Source organism: Ruditapes philippinarum, unplaced genomic scaffold, assembly GCF_026571515.1.
Source record: "Ruditapes philippinarum isolate M1 unplaced genomic scaffold, ASM2657151v2 ctg666_1_1_1_1, whole genome shotgun sequence".
NCBI classification, from domain to species: Eukaryota; Metazoa; Mollusca; class Bivalvia; order Venerida; family Veneridae; genus Ruditapes; species Ruditapes philippinarum.
In genome coordinates this window covers 45,454-62,501 of record NW_026857296.1, presented here as the reverse complement: position 1 = coordinate 62,501, position 17,048 = coordinate 45,454, and the positions used below count along the sequence as shown (strand labels likewise).

Sequence of the window (17,048 nt, the reverse complement as noted above, 5' to 3'; positions counted from 1 at the left end):
AAAACGGAGGAATGATCGAGCTGCTTGATGACATGCATAGAGATAAAAAAAAATTTAATATTGTACTACAATTCATTAGTAATAGAATAACATTTAATGTTACATATTTTACAAACATTGGATCGTGAAATTGGAAGTAAATATGAACATAAAACGAAGTGTCTCATAAGCATCGGACGCTGGCCCTTGAGTGATCATAAGATGAATTAACAAGCTTTTTACATATTTTTTAAACATAAACATTCACGATAGTTAATGTAATTGTAAATTTTAAAATTAAAAGAGAAGCAGTATTGATCAACATTTTTCATTAATGATAACTAGTCCATATCTAATCAGGTAAGAGAAGACAGTCGAGATGGTGGACTAGAGATGGGCTTTTACGAAGACCGCTTCATGTTTAGTATGAGGCTCTCATGGCCGAACTTGCTGAGGATCCATCGTTCTTCAAGAATTTCACTATAATCGGACCTGATGTGTCTCGGGGGTCGGACGCGATTAGGCCGAAACCTCTCCGCCAAAATCATTGAACTCTGCAATTCGTTTTCTAGGTGTTTTTTTATGTGAGGCATTTTGAAAATGAACATGCAAGAGGTTGTGGACAGATGTATTAGGTCCGTATAGATCCATGGCAATTCGTTCTTCTCCGTATCAATTCGTTCTTCTCCGTATCAGACCGTACTTATTCGTACTAACCCTATCTTATACCGTAGCAGACCGAATTGTATCCGTAGTGCGTCCGTCCTGATTCGTGTCGCTCCGTATCAAACCGTGTCTGTCCGTAACAATCCATGTCTAACCGGGGGCTTTTGGTGGTAAATCCGTCGGACTCCGTACTCATACCGTCGTGTGTCCGTACTAGAACCGTAACGGACTACGGAATTTCACATTTCCGTAGTAATCCGTGAATGATTAGATCGTAGCTCTTCCGTGGCATTATCTGTGAATTAAGTAAAATAGACCTTATATTTAGCGTTACTATTATTTTGGTCATAATCGCTTTAAAATTGAGACCCGGTTTGTCTAATACAATAGTCAAAATAAAATCACTATTAACTTCAATTTACACTTTGTATGCTTTGTCATTTTACTGTTTAAATATATGCGCTGAATTGGTAATAAAATGTGTCAGTATTGATTTTTATGTAATTAAAGAAAAAAACCGAATCATTTCTTATTTTCAAATTTGCAACGATATATATTACTAAAGTAGTATCATTTACATTTATCAATGACCATGAATCATTTTTATATCATAAGGAACACATGGTATGCTCATGGAAGCACTTCAATTAAGAACGAGTAGTTTAACAACTACACAGCAATCAAAGACAAACCCCTAATTACCAGATGCATATGCAAATGACTAGTCTCTCAAAAAATGGAAATACATGTTTGAGATTTAAATTAAAAGTTGTAAAGTTACTTTTAGTTAATATTTCTAAAAATTGTTCCGATTTCATGATGTAATTATTAGGATGTTTTCTTTTCTTTTGGTTTATACTTTGGAGTTAAGAGCCCTTTAAGTTAATAAGGCAATGCTCCTCCCAAAACATGACCATATGGTTAATATCATTATTTTAACACACACAATAAACAGTATCGGATGGTTTTCAAATTACCTCTGTTAGGAAGAATTATATAGTTTTTGCTTAGTTCGTTAATCAATCTGTTTGTTTTTTTCCAGTTCATTATTCTGTCATTCATTTTAGTTAAGTAATTATAATACTGCACGTTTGTAACGTTACTTTTCATTGGATAACCGTGACGTTTATATAGCTTATTATAAATTCGTTATAAATATTCCTGACAGGTTATATGGCCGTAAATAAACATTTGTTTGCAATATAACCTTCGCCTTGCGGCTATGGTTATATTTCCAAACAGCCGTTGATATAGGGCCATATAGCCTGTCAAAATATTTATAACTAATAAAATAAACGATATGTCACATGCAATATCAAAATTTAAGGTCTTACTTGAAAAGATATTTTTCATCTCAGAATATTTATGGTCAATCATAATTGATTTTTTAATGTTTGCAGCTTAAAGAATTCCTATTATGAGCAAGATCCTAACAAGCATCTCAAAGATCCATGCCTGTGACACTTGTGAAAATAGGGTTGTGTTCAGTCTATAACTTTCTTATTAATTGATGGGTTTTCAAGGGTTTGTTAGTAAAATGAATTGGTTCTTATATAAAAATAAAATGGTTTCTGACTTGAATATAAGTCATCATGTCATCATAAATGATGACTTTTTATGATGACTTCTGAAGAGGGTGTGCGTTACAGATGAGTGCACACCTACATAATGTAACAATAACGGACAACTGTGTCAGGGAATCGATTCTTTGTCTCGGTGGACTAGCACATTGTTACTTTTGCTTGTAAGGAGGTAGCAATTTCAAATCCCAGACGCAGCGTTATATTTACTGATACATCTGCATATTCCTGTGGCAAATAAGAAATGTACGTCAAACACCAAGCATTACATTTCTTATAAGTACATTGAATGGTCTAGTCCATATTTGTGCCATTTATACATAGATTTTGAAACACCTTATCATAATTTGCAGCTTATGAAGATACATGCATTCCACAAGAGCCAGTTCAGCTGCCAAAGGTGACACTTGGCTGTCAAAAGTCATGATATGATAGTACATTGGTTGATTGTCTTGTCAATAACTATGTTATCAGTCATTAACAGATGTTTTATTTTTTTAACATTAATATGTGCAACTTTAACACAATATTTAATGAGGGAGAAGAAGGGCCAAGATACAACTTAGACTGAAAATGTTATATTTTACATAAGTACATCAATGGTTGTGTTTCTATAAATTTTATTTTAACTATCTTCATCATTCATTCATGGATGTCTTTTTTTAAATAATTGGGCAATCTGAGATGATAAAAATGTATTTTGTTAATATTTCTTTATACTTGTTACAATCTAATTATAGTATTTATGCCTTCATGTGCATCAGAGATAAAGATAATTGTTCCTGTACTGACCGCCCCGCCTCGGGGCTATTCTTCTGTTTCCAACGAGAAATCTTTGTTCTGTTCTTTTTTTAATACTAAAACCTACTATTTCAATGTTTTAATAATTTAATATTGACTCTTATTTACAACGCACAAGTATATTGTTGACAAACACTCTTTATACAACAAATAAAATTTATTGGTCACAACTGCAGTTTTTAAATTGTTAGTTGATTCTTATCCTTTACAGGTCAAAAAATTAGACAACTTATATTATGACTAAATATATATTTTCAATCTTATTAATCAATAAATATAGACTGTCATTAAGCCTTTTATTGTATTGAACACATTCAAAATTGGTATTTATCAAGACATGCAAGTTGTAAAAATGGTTTAGAGACTCAATAAAAAAAGAATACTGTAAACAATTTCTCCTTTCATTATAAGTTGACATCAACATTCATGGTATTTAAAGTTGAATTTACTTTTATTTTCATACTTTTAGGTAAGATTTAGGAATGACCTGTGATATTTTACTGCAAGATCCTTTATACTCTGGATAAAATTAATGGACTGCATATGGACATATGTACAAATGTACAGACAGACAAAAGATGTAAATATAGGATCTTCCTTCAGGAGCATGAAACTTTACCTATCTTGTAAAAGGGTCCTTTGAAGATTCATCACTTACAGATTTGTGGTTTGAAAAAATATTGAAGTGCTCAAAATCAAAAGGGAGTATATACTGGTCATGTCCAAGCTCCACTGGACAAGATTTAATGAGTTGAAGGTCACGGTGGCAGTGGTCAAAGCCTAGCTGACTTATAATCAATAAATGTCATCTATTGGCCTCTGTACTATATACGAAGTGAATCTAATAGTAATCAAGTTATTAAGCGGACAAAGTTAAGCAGGTAAAGGTAACTGTGACAATGACCTTAAATGTTTTCAATAAGTAATTCTAACTTGATACATGTACCTACCATCGGGAACATGTGTGGATCTGTAAATGTTTGAGTTTGGAAATTAGGTAAACTTGGAAAGGATATTTTATTTACTTCATCTGCCATTATGAATTGACCCCTATACAACATTTTTAAAGAAGGGGATATTGCTTATTATATTGATTGAACATAGTATCTACAACCAATATGCGTCTTAGTGTCTCTGTTTTAAATATACTGGCTTTCAAAATAGCTTAAATGATTAATGAATAATATTTAACACTTTCATCAATGCATTTTAACTAACTACTACTATTTCATTTCTTATATCTAAATTAACTTTTCTAAACCTTAAAATATAAAGCTGAACACTTCCAGATTGGTAAATAAAATGTCAAAACTTCAAACTTAAGAAAATTGAAAAATATATTAAGAGTATCAACTTTATTTTGCTTAAACGTCGGACCAACACTGTAAAAAGGTCATATGGCGTTGCACCAACACTGTACTGGTCATATGGCGACTTTCTAACTAAACTGTTAGAGGAAGACCTCCGGTGCCTCAATGTAATATTTCAGGCACAAATTGGCACCTTGCAATTGGTAGAACAACTGACATTCTGGAACTCAAGCAAGCCCTAATTCAGGAATGGAGAAATATTCCCCAAGCTTTCATGAGAAACTACGCTATTGCCATGCGACAAGTGTTAACACGTTGTTTTAGCCAATTTGGAGGAAATTAGAACTGGTTAACATACATATTTAGTGGGATTCAGAGGCTTTTTATTTTGTTACGATATTGACAGTTCACAATTATGTGATTTTTCATTTTGCAGTAGCATATTTGTTTTTTTTTTCATTTTCTTTATTTTCTTGTCAATGAATTGTAAATACAATTGTAGGTAGTTAGTATGATATGTTGATTTTTGTATTTTTATTTGTAGGTAGTAAGTATGATATGTTGAATTTTGTATGGTCCAAAGTTAAACAAAATCCGTTCACAAATAGTCAATTTATATTGGAATATGTAAGTGTTGGGTTATAAGTGCTTCTTAGTGTAATTGCTACAATGCAACAGAAGCAAATTTAAAGATGGCTAAGGTAATTGGGTCATGAGTAATGTTTTGGAAACTTTAACAAGACATCAATAATAAACAAGTTTTCGAGAATATTTAAATTATCTCTGAGACATAATGGGCCTTTATAGAAACTTAATTAATTAGCCATGTTAAAAATTGAAAACAACTTTTGGGGGTGTACATTTCAGACTGATTATGGTTGTTGACATAAAAGCACTTGCTTCTACCATTCGTTCATGTGAGAAATGTATCCAGCTAGCTTACAGAATTTCAGTTATTCTACCGAGGTGCCCATTTGTGCTTGAAGTAATGCATGGTAGCAATGAAGATCTTCCTCCATCAGATAAGTTGGAAAATCGCCATATGACCAGCTCAGTATTGGCGCAAAGCCATATGATCTTTTAACAGTGTTGTGGCAACATAAAACAAAAAGAAATGATATTTTGTCTGTCTGTACATTTGTACATACGTCCAAATGCAGTCCATCTATTTTTATCCGGAATATAAAGGATGTTGCAGTACAATATCACAAATGGAAAGATGAAGGTCATTCCCAAATCTTACCTAGTAGTATGAACATAATAGTAAATTCAACTTGAAATACAATGTTGATGTTAACTTATAATGAAAGGAGAAACTGTTTACAGTATTATTTTTTATTGAGTCTCTGAACCATTTTTACAACTTGCATGTCTTGATGAATACCAATTTTTAATGTGTTCAATACAATCAAAGGCTATTTTGACAGTCTATATCTATTGATTTATAAGATTGAAAATATATATAGTTACAATATATTTTTTTTTTAATTTCTGACCTTTCAATGATTTGAATCAGCTAACAATACATGAACTGCAGTTATAACCAATTACTTTTTATTTGTTGTATAGAAAATGTTTGTTAACAATATGCTTTATAAATGTGTCAATATTAAAAGATAAAACATTGAAATGGCAGGATGGGTACTAAGAAAAAAACAAAACAAAAAATTGTTGTTTGTTATAGAAAAATGGCTCCGAAGCTGGGCGGATTACAAATATCATTTACTCTGAGAGACAATGAAGCCATAGGTAATGTAAAAAAGATTGTTACAAGAATTAAGAAACATTATCATTATCGGTTTTTAAATAAAAAACAATACATTTCAATGTACTGACTCTTGAAAGTCCATTCATTTATGACTGAACATAACCCTCTTTTTACAAAAGTTACTCCAAATGTGGCATTGGTTTTTAAAAAGTTGGTTTATATTTTGCTCATTACAGGACCTTCAAGTTGCAAACATCTTTAAATTAAATATGAATGACCATTTATATATATATCTTATATGAAAAAGATCCTTTCAAGTAAAGCTTGACCTTAAATCTGGATATTGCATGAAACTTATAGTTATTGTCTATATTTGTCAATATTTGCTACACTCAAATTAATGAAAGAATAATGGACTGGACAAAAAACAGACGCATTGACGCACAGACATTGCTAAAACTGTATTATCCTCCCTATATGAAAACAAGAGGGCCCAGAGGGCGCTAAATTGCTCACCCGAGAAATAGGTTAAACGGTCAAAGTGGAGACTCTTTCAACAGAGAAGAAATAGCGAAAATTTAAACATCGCGAAAGAAACACATTTACATTACATATAAGAAAAAATCATTAACCCCAGGGGCAGGGCCAATTTTAACCCATGGGGTTTTATTTCAACAAACTTGGTAGATACACACAAGAACATGTTTCATGTCAAATATCTAAGCTCTTACTCTTTTGGATTTTCACAAGAATTGGCCCTGGGACCTTTATTAGAACAAACATGGTAGACATCCACTACAAGATGTTTCATGCGAAATATCTAATCTATACTTTGGATTTCACAAGAAAAGTTTGTTTAGTTATTACTAAATATATTTTATAAAAAAAAATCTTTCGGTTGCCATGGCAACCAGTTTTCTCTATGGAATTTAATTCTTTGAACATCTTTGGTAGAGCTTTGTGCATGGAAAATCCCTGCACAATTTCAACAAATTTGTCCAAGTGGTATAAGAGCAGAAGTTGTTCGAGAACGGACGGACAATGGGCCATCACATTGTCCTCAGGTGAGGTTAAAACACCTCTGATACTATTTATTGTAGTACATTAATAATAGTAATATTGGAGTTAAGAATTACATTGGAGAAGGATGAATGGCACATATTTTTACATTCACAAACAAGCAGCATGTGATTACTTCTTCCTACTATGAGTCTTATAACATATGTGTATTCTGTCCAATTAATTGTGTTGCCTCTACGGAGAAGTGGCGGCTTAAAAGGGAACTGTCACTTCTCCGACATCTGTCGGTTCGTACCTCACAAATGGCCGAACTACTACCCAAAAACAAATAGTGCAATTTCTTTCAAACTGTACAGGAATGGTTAGTACCAAGGCCCGTTGTGCATATCGTCAGCATTTTCCGGTTCAATGACTTTGTTAGAGTTTAACCCTTTAATGATTTTTGTTTTTAACGTTTGTCTGGACTACTTCTCCTATACAACTGAAGCAATTTCAATGAAACATTACAGGATTGATCTGCAGCTCAAGTAGTATAACGAATGGGTTTTCCGGTTGAATAGTTTCTTGCGGAATTATGGCCCTTTAATTTAAAGGTGTTTAAAAGATTTTCCGGAATTCTTCTCTTATACAACTAATGCAATTTCATTGAAACTTTTCAGGATTAACAAGAAGCTCAAGTACTTGCTCATATCACACATGTTTTCATATTAAATGATTTTGGCAGAGTTCTGGCCCCTCAATACAAAGGTATAGCTTTTGTGTTGCCAGCTACTTGTTTGGACTACTCTTCAGAAACTAGTGCATTTTCATCAATTTTTTTTTTTTTTACAGAAATTATGATACTATGTGCATCTGAACAAAATTGTTTCGGTTTCATGATTATTGTCAGAGTAATAACCCTTTAATGACTTTAATTTTTACAAATTGTCTGAACTACTCCTCTAATACCACTTATGCAATTTTAATGAAACTTTACAAAATTGATTGGTAGCTCAAGTACTTGTATATATAACATGTTTTTTCAGGTTGAAGGATTTTCAGCCGAGTTATGGGCCTGGAATAAAAAGGGAGTTTTGCCCTGTTAATGATTTTTGGGACTCCTGATACTCAGTAGCTGCAACATGCAATTGGATATCATGAGGAACCACACATGTCATAACTGATGGTCCTTGTTTGGCAAGTAGTAAGCTGGAGAAAAGTCGGCATATATGAATGTTTGCTGCATTGTTTCTCGGTCTTTCTTGCAGAGAACGTATATAATATTGTAAAGCATCCTGTGGTCTGTTTTCTTGTTCCATACATTGCCCTAAAAGATTAAGAGCTGTTTCTCTATGTCCAAGGTTTTCATTAGTTTCTATGATTCCTATTAAATTATTGAGTGCTTGTTGTTTTTTTTTTTGCTGTCTTTTTAGATGACCATAGATCTTATATTGTAGGAAGTATAAGAAAGTTAGAGAATCAACCACAGCCCATTCCATCCAAAAGTCTTTTATATCATATCTGTGTGTTATGTCATCTTGTGTAGATCTGAACATTTCATATTGTAGTTCATGAGGAATGCAGTTGGTCTCCTGTCGCGTGAAATGAACACAAAATGCTGTATAATGTTTGATACAGTCTTCATTATGTTCATTACATAGCCTTACAAAGTCGATACATGTTATTGATTTAAGCCTAGTGTGTCCACAGATAGGTAGAACATGAGAGATATATTTCTGTTCAGTTTGTCTCAGAATCTTTGCAGCTTTCTCCATCTCTCCTATACTGTATAACACTGATGCCAGTTTCAGTCTGCCAGATGAAACATCTGAGTCTAAACCAGCCGATAGCCAATTCAATGCCTTACGCAACACTTGATTGCTTTCACCAAAACTGGATGATGGCGGATCCATATGTGGTAAAGGTCAAAGGTGCCAGAAATTTTAATCCAGTGGGTGTAAGTCTTTTGTCACTATCAATGTCATAGGCCATTAGGAAAGCTATTATTGTTACAAGTTGGTTCATTTTTTCAATGTTTTGTAATCGTAGCGTGAAAGCAGAGTGAAGCCAAGTTACTAACTGTGCAAAGTTAATGCATAATAAAGTAGATGTATCAAAAGAAGTATGAGAACTTTGCACCTTCTTTGGTACTATGTTCAGTTTTACTTAAGTCTATATCCAAGATCATCAGTATCAATTCGAAGCAAAGAATGTTTATCATTCTGAATAAAGTCACTTATATTTTCTGAAAGTTCATGTTTTGTCTCTGAAGTAAATTGCCCTGCCATCAAGTTGTTTTCAGATATTATAAAATGGGAACAATCTCATTCTGTACACAACTGTGTAATTCCTGTAAGCAGAATATAATACATGTCAATAAATTGTTATCTACCCATATACTTGGTTCTGTATTTTTTATACAATGAAATAAAGCTGTTTTAATCATAAAACTTGATATATTTATTTTCTCCTGAGGATTCAGGAATGATTTAAGAATCATTTTCAGTAACACATAGCATCTAACTTGGGTTATATTTAGACTGGAAATCAAACATCTCTCGGCCAGGGATGTCGATATTCTCCATTCAAGTTCAGGATAAACACTGATTTTACTTCCAGTTGGAACAACAAAACACTTTGTTCTGGCTGCAGATCTTCTCACCTTAGTTGTTGGCCATCCTCTTGTACCTTGTCTCTCTAAGCAACTTGATGCTGATTGAGGCCAGGATTTACAGGAATAAGCAAGCACATTATCTACATCACCAAGCCCGTATTGTCTACGTGTTTCAACATTGGATGGTCCATTTAGCAGATCATAACCAGGAATCCGAAGTCCCACGCATTTTATTGTGTTTTTCAGTAATATTCTTTTTCCTTTCAATATGTGGTGATAAGGAATTTCAGTGGCAGGCGTAGGTTTATCATATTGAAGCAGTTGTAGGAAACAATACCCAGGGGAAGTGTTCTTATCTTGTATCATGAGGTAGTTAAGTTTGTCATGCTTCCACTCTGACAAGTCTTTTATAACATTGACTGTATTGTCACAGACTAAATAATCCAAGTCTGACTGAAGTCCTGTGGTAGTTGTACCTTCACTTCGACTACCTAAAACATATGAAGTCATATCAGTACCAGTTGACCTCACTGTGAAAGTACGCAAAGTCTCTTTCATCTGCATATATTTTCTTCTTCTCATCACCATTTGTTCATTGACACCAATGTCATCTAAAACCTCTGATACCATCAGTGAAAGATGTTCCCTGTAGTGAGGTGCTGGAAACATTCTGTATAAAACAAAAGGGAAACTTGTTAAAGACGGCCAACAGAATAGAGAAAATAAGAATCCCTAAAGCCCAATACGTTAAAATTGAAAATGTTGCAGGCTCGGTTTGATTGAGCCTGTTCATGGACGGTACTGTCAAGTGCAAACTACCGTTCACGCCCTTTAGAACCGGCTCATGCAGAATTCAACATTTAACGTGAACTGATACAATTTTGAACTTTGAGACATCCGCAGATGTGTTCATATGGCGGTTAATATGAAACCTTCAATGTGGCACGTAAGTGCCATTCCATGCAAAGCGGAATATGGTCCCCAAATAAAAAAAAAAACGCGTGTGCCCTTAACGAGAAAACAATGGGCGGAACTAAATAAAACAAGTTTCTTTTGTTGGGCATTCTATTTGTTTCTCACTTGTCACTTTATATTTTTGAATAGTGCTAGACTAAAAATGACATTTCAGTTATATCAGTTGTTTAAGCAACATGTATTGATTATCAAAAATTTAGTACTGAATACAGCTCAAAGTTTTATAAGCACTGATTTTTTTCACATTTATGTGATGTCTATGATATGCAGTACAGTGTAACCTCTGAAAACCGGACACCTATGGGACTAGCCAAAATGTTTGGAATTTGGAAGTTTCCAGAATACAGAAATTCTGATTTGTCGGAACAAGGAGAAACACTAAGCATCAATTGTTAAGAAATACATGATGAAGCTGATTAAATTCATAAAATGGCAAAATTATAGGACTTATAGTTTATAACAATATTAAATATCTTTGTAATCTATGACTAAATTTGTTGATACAATAGCATAATGCATAATGCAGTACCAGCTATTGACCTTTAATCTTTTTTTTTTCATCTCATTGTACTTCTTAGTCTTAATTTTCACACCTCACCATAATCAAGTGCTTGACATGCTTGACAGGTTATGATTTTAATAGGTGTCAAGATAAATGGTTATAATTGCTAATTGGAAGATACTGACATTTTGAAGATTTTACGATCACAAGTACATACATCATATTCTTTCACACCTTATCATTTGCGGAAGTAAATTTGAATTGATATAACCCAAATTTTACCAGAAAATCGTTCGGAATTCAGAATTTAGAAGTTCCGTTATTCAGAGGTTTTAATTATATAGAAAACAGAAGGCGAAATTTCGGAACCCTGAAAAATGTTCGGATTTCAGAAGTTTCCGGATTTTAGAAGTTCCGGAATTCGGAAGCATGTATGTTACTGCGTCGCTAAACTATTTAGACACAACCGCATGTACGTAATTTTCACTCTAGTGTTATTCGTACGCCTGTAACCGCCGAAGGATTGCATGATTTGGTGTATCCATTTTCTGGCTCATTTAAGAGCAATTCAATGCGATCTTCGAATGCATTAAATAGTCGCAAGGAGGTATATATTTCCTCTCTCAGAACTTAATACCATTATATCTTTGCCGATACCTTCATTTTACATGCCAAACGCTTGTACATTTTATCTGACGGTATAAGGGTAAATTTTCCGCTTACAATATATGTTGTATACTAATCAAAGTTCTTGAAGTACGATTTAAGTGTTGTTTTTTATGTCTGTATTTTCAGTTTCTACGTTGACAAAAGAAAATAAAATAACAAGTCATCAGTATAGAACCTTGCTTCCCTTACATAATTTCGTCAAGCCGTGAAACGGTTACAGTAGAAACTCCCTCCTTTTGAGCTGCAGTTAACTGACAAAGGACATTGATAAATAAGTTGAAGTGCAAGATTATTTCAGTTGGAAGCCTGTCGTTGTCAGTGACTCAATAGGATGTTATTTGAAGCTGTGTTCTGAAACTGAAAATTCCTTTGGGAAAAGAAGATCAAATGGATCTACAAGCCCAGGGCTAGCACAAGTGACATTTACGGCTGGCTTCAAAGAAATGTTAATAAATTAATCTCAGAGTACAAGAAGATATCCATTTATATTTGGACTGGCATTTGTGACGTGAAAATACATTGCCATCCTACCAGAGTTCTCTGCAGAACCTTGTGACACTTCTTTCTTACAACCCAGCTATCAAGTTTACATTTTTGAATATTCCCTATCTTTCAATTAAGGCAAGTGTCTTCCAAATTCTGTACTGTTCAAAGATGTTGATCGCCAGATAACAGATTATATCAATTATATGAACCAAAATATTGACGACTGGAACGGACGCCTGGGTTCTTACACATCTAAAATTGCAAAGAACATACTCCATTAGATTTAATTTGCTGACGAATGACATTCATCCAAGTGACACTCTTGCAAAGTCTTGGTTGCGATGTATCTGCAGAAAAATATCACGAGATTGTGCGTGACAATTTTGGCAACATGAAAGCAGGGCATGTTATGCTTAAAAACAATAGACAGTAAACGTTAAGCGGTGTAAAAGTGAAATATTTCCTTTTATATGCCAATGAACATTATTTCTATATGTAGGCAGTGGATGATCTGTCACATAATTTTTGGTTTTGACTTTTAAGATTGGCTTGAGAAGCGGGATTTCCCAGTTCTCTGAAAACTTTTTAATTTCTATTTATTCTTGTAACATTTCGTTTTCAAGTACATATGTTGAAATATCAGATGAAACGTTTCAAGGCGTACATTCAGAATCGACAATGCACAGTGAAAGAAGGCCTACAAAACCTGGTCACGAGTATGAAAAAGAGACTTGCGTAAAAAGTTTTAAACACTCTATCACAAAATGGCGAAAATGCGTCAGTAAAATTACAGTACTAATATCGGATAAGACAGATGTTGATATGATTCGAGATGGGCGAAATCAATTAGAAAGCTCATGTACTGAGGTTAGAACTTTGTTTTCAAGGTAAGTTAAATTGCATAGTACCGATCATCTTCATATTAAGAGGTTCACAAGGGTTTTTGAGGATTTAGAAGTAGGCTACTACCGTTTAATGTGTAAGATAGCAGATAGAATATTTGAGTTACAAACAGTTGTTTCAGAAGGTAGTCTACGGACTTTCGCTTCATCCTCACGGAGTGGGAGATCAAAGGTTCGAGGTTTTCGATTGCTTCAAGGCGTATTGACACAGTTGCAGACGTTGCAAAGTTAAAAACAAGGCTAAAATACATTGATGCTGAAAATAAAGCAAAATTAGAGTTTGATACAGCTTTTACTCCCAAAAAAGTTTGAAAATGGCTGAAGCTAAAGTGTATGTCTTTAATGATGTGTCATAAGAGGCATTCTCTGAGGTTGAATGTCATACAGGGTTAAATCTTCCAAAGCGCAATCAGAAGCAATATATTCAAGAGTATGAACGCAGCAATATATAAACAAGGCCTGATCAAATCACTGTTAAGGAAGAGGCTTGTTTAAATCAGTTATCTGATCAAAATCATTTGACTGATCTGCCTTTAACAGATACTCATGCAGGTGTTTCATTGCCATCTCATGTTCAGCAAACTACCGGTGTACAAGGGGTGTCTCCCATTAATATAAAGCAAACCCCTCTTTAGAAAATGGGGTTCTGGAACTGGCAACATCATTGTCAGAGCAGCTATGTTTGATTCGTATGCCCCCTACTTAGCCTTGCTTTATCAATGGGGATCCTTTGAACATCTTGGTTGGAATTTGCCTTCAATATCCTAATTGAACAAAAATGCATTCCCTCTTCCGAGAAAATTCATTGTTTGCGTCAACGCTGTAGTACTTTATCAACTAATATACGATATTGGTGCCGTGACTCAAAAAAGATGAACCTTTAATTGTAGTATCTAGCGGCAACAGAAGCGTTATTTCAAAGCTTTTGGGCAAAATCAAATAAGCGAGGGAGAAATCAGATAACATAGAGTTAAACACATTCTGGAGGCCATCGAATCGAAGACAAATACATTGGATGCACTCGATGAGAAGATTCTATCACAAACTGGACTCGAGGATATCGAAGAAGAACTCGTTACCACTACAGAACTCGTCATTCAGTTGTGTATCGTCAAATTTACTTACAGACAGACAATCGTATGAGTGAAATTTCCGATAATCATGAAGTTATTAGTCATATAAGAGCAGACGACATGCGGCAGAACTTTACTGATGGAGCAGACGGTGGAGAGACCGGAAGTCTTGTCAGCGTTCAACTGCCGGGAGAAATATTTACTTTGGATGTTCACAGAGCAGCCTAGGTAACAATCACTCTTTTGTGTCGTCAAGTTGTCACAGTATCATAGATTACCTAAATTTTCATTACCGAAATTCAATGGTGACATTTTAAGCTGGCAAACATTTTGGGACTCGTTTGAGTCAACTGTTTATCTTAATTGTAACTTGACAGATGTGGAAAAGTTTTCAAATATGAAAAGTCAGCTTGAGGGTGAAGCGGATCGGACATTTGATAGTTTTGCACTTACAAATAGAAACTATGCACGTGCGACAGAACATTTGAAAAAGAGATATGGCCATAAACGTTAAATAATACATACAACAAAACAAGCATTGCTTCAACTCCCAGCCCCCAAAATACTTTACATTATATTCGTGAATTATATGATAAAATTGAGACATACATTCGTGTACTGGAGTGTTTGGGCCAGCAACAAGAATCTTACGGCGATTTGCTCGTGCCTATTGTGCTCGACAAAACTTCCGGGAGAAGAGTAGAGCTATTTATAACGAAATTAATTTTATAGAAGCCGGATCATACAACTCCATTTAAACGGAAGTAGAAACTTACGGATCTACTGCATCAGTATTCACTAGGGAAAGAAGTACCAGGTGTTCAAACAGTTCGCATGTGACAAGAAGTGGAATTAAGTGCGCGCTTTGTGAGGAATCGCATAGAGCCAGATATTGCCGGAAGTATCCTGACGTAGCGTGAAAGTTAAATATTGTTAAAGGAAAAACCTGTGTTTTAATTGTTTCGGTAAACTTCAAGTGTTCACGTGTTAGTCAACTAAGAGATGCCAGAATTGTTACAGAAAGCATCACACAACTTTTTATAATGCTAGATAGCGGTCGTTATTCTGGTGCAAAAAGTTGTTCTAGACAGAAAACATCTGAAGCTACAGTCATGTATTCTCCCGCGGATCAATTTAGATCAGGGTATTCATTACGACAGCAATAGCTGACGTTTTTTCTTTACAAGATATATGTAGCCCAGCAGCCATAATTTTTGACGAAGGAGCACAAAGAAATTTTATCACAAAAATTCTAGCAGATTAGCTTCAATTATAGAGGGAAAGTCCGAAACAATCCGGATATCTGCTTTTGAGGGTAGAAGATATCAGATGCAACACTTTGACCAAGCTACAGTTTATCTTGTTACAGACAGAAGACAGAAAATACCGCTGAAAGTATTGATTGTCCCGACTATAGCGACACCTATAAATAACACACATAGCTCCGACGTTTCAAGTTTGCCTTACTTTAAAGGAATTAAAATGGGCACATCCAATAACGCATGACAAAGACAACAGATATTGAAAAGGCGTTTTTGCAGATTAGATTACACACAGATGACCGACATATGACAATATTAATATGGCTGAAAGATCCGAATGACCCTAACAGTGACTTTCTGACTTCAAAGTTTTGTTTTTTTCTGCTTGTTCACCATTCATACTCAACACAACGACATTAAAACATTTAGACAACAAACCACATACGACGGTTTCTGAAATATAACGTCAAAATTTATATGTCGATAACGTCATATCCTGTTTTAAAGAAGAAGAAGAATGCTTTAATTACTTTAAAGAAGCACGCATGTTGATGTCCAATGCCAGATGAATTTGAGATCTTGGAACTCCAACAGCAAAAAGTTACAACAAGATGCCGGCAGGGTAAACATCTTAGACACTGACGACGTCACCAAAGTTCTAGGTCTACGTTGGGAGCCGTCAACAGATGAAGTGACCTATGTGAAGAGAGATATCCCTGTTTTTATTCATGTAACAAGAGAGTGATATTGAAATATTCATCTCAGATTCAATGTACGCAAACTGTAAATGCTTTTGTTTACGCCGTGACAAGCAAATAACGTGAATAAGCATGATAATAAGTAATAATTGGACATTTAAAAAAATGTTATGTGCATGATAGGTATATTGAAATGTAAATATATGGATTACAAGCTTAAACATGAGGTGGTTTAGTAAGGATATTAACTTTACATAATTGTTTACACATTTCTATAGCACTTGTGTTTCTATGCTATTGTGTAAGTAGATTATAATAAATATTCTGAACGTTTATGTTTTTATTTGGTTTAAGCTAGAAATGTTCGCGGATTTGTTATCAGTGACATATTCGCGGCTATAAAGATTCGCGTAATCATGCCTATCGCGAAAATCGCTAACTTAAAACGTGCGAAATCTTTTCTAGGAATGCAGAATACGACCCCAGTTACCGTCCGAGCCAAACTTCTGTTACAAAACATTTGGAAGCAAAAAAAAAACGAGTGGGATGTACCACTGCCAGAAGATATTCATCAGTCATGGTGAAGCAAGGTTGCCACATTTAAATTCCAGAGAAGATTTTTCCACGAAAAAGCCGAAACAGGAAGTGACAATCGGACAATCTTGCACATCTTCGTAGATGCAAGCATTAGATCGCATCAAGTAAAGTGAGAAAAGAAGACACAACGCTGTAGTACTTTCCCAACAAACGATAATTACTTCAGGGGATGCATATGAGGAGTCTAAGAAATTCTTGGATCAGCGCTTTGGGGACCCTTTTGTTGT

General features: G+C 34.5%; 1 protein-coding gene across 1 annotated transcript in view; it reads left to right on the top strand.

The window, feature by feature from the left end:
* Positions 1-17,048, top strand: part of LOC132749304 (putative ATP-dependent RNA helicase DHX57) — a 155,161-nt gene that overhangs the window by 103,703 nt on the left and 34,410 nt on the right. The gene's annotated exons all lie outside the window — the stretch shown is intronic.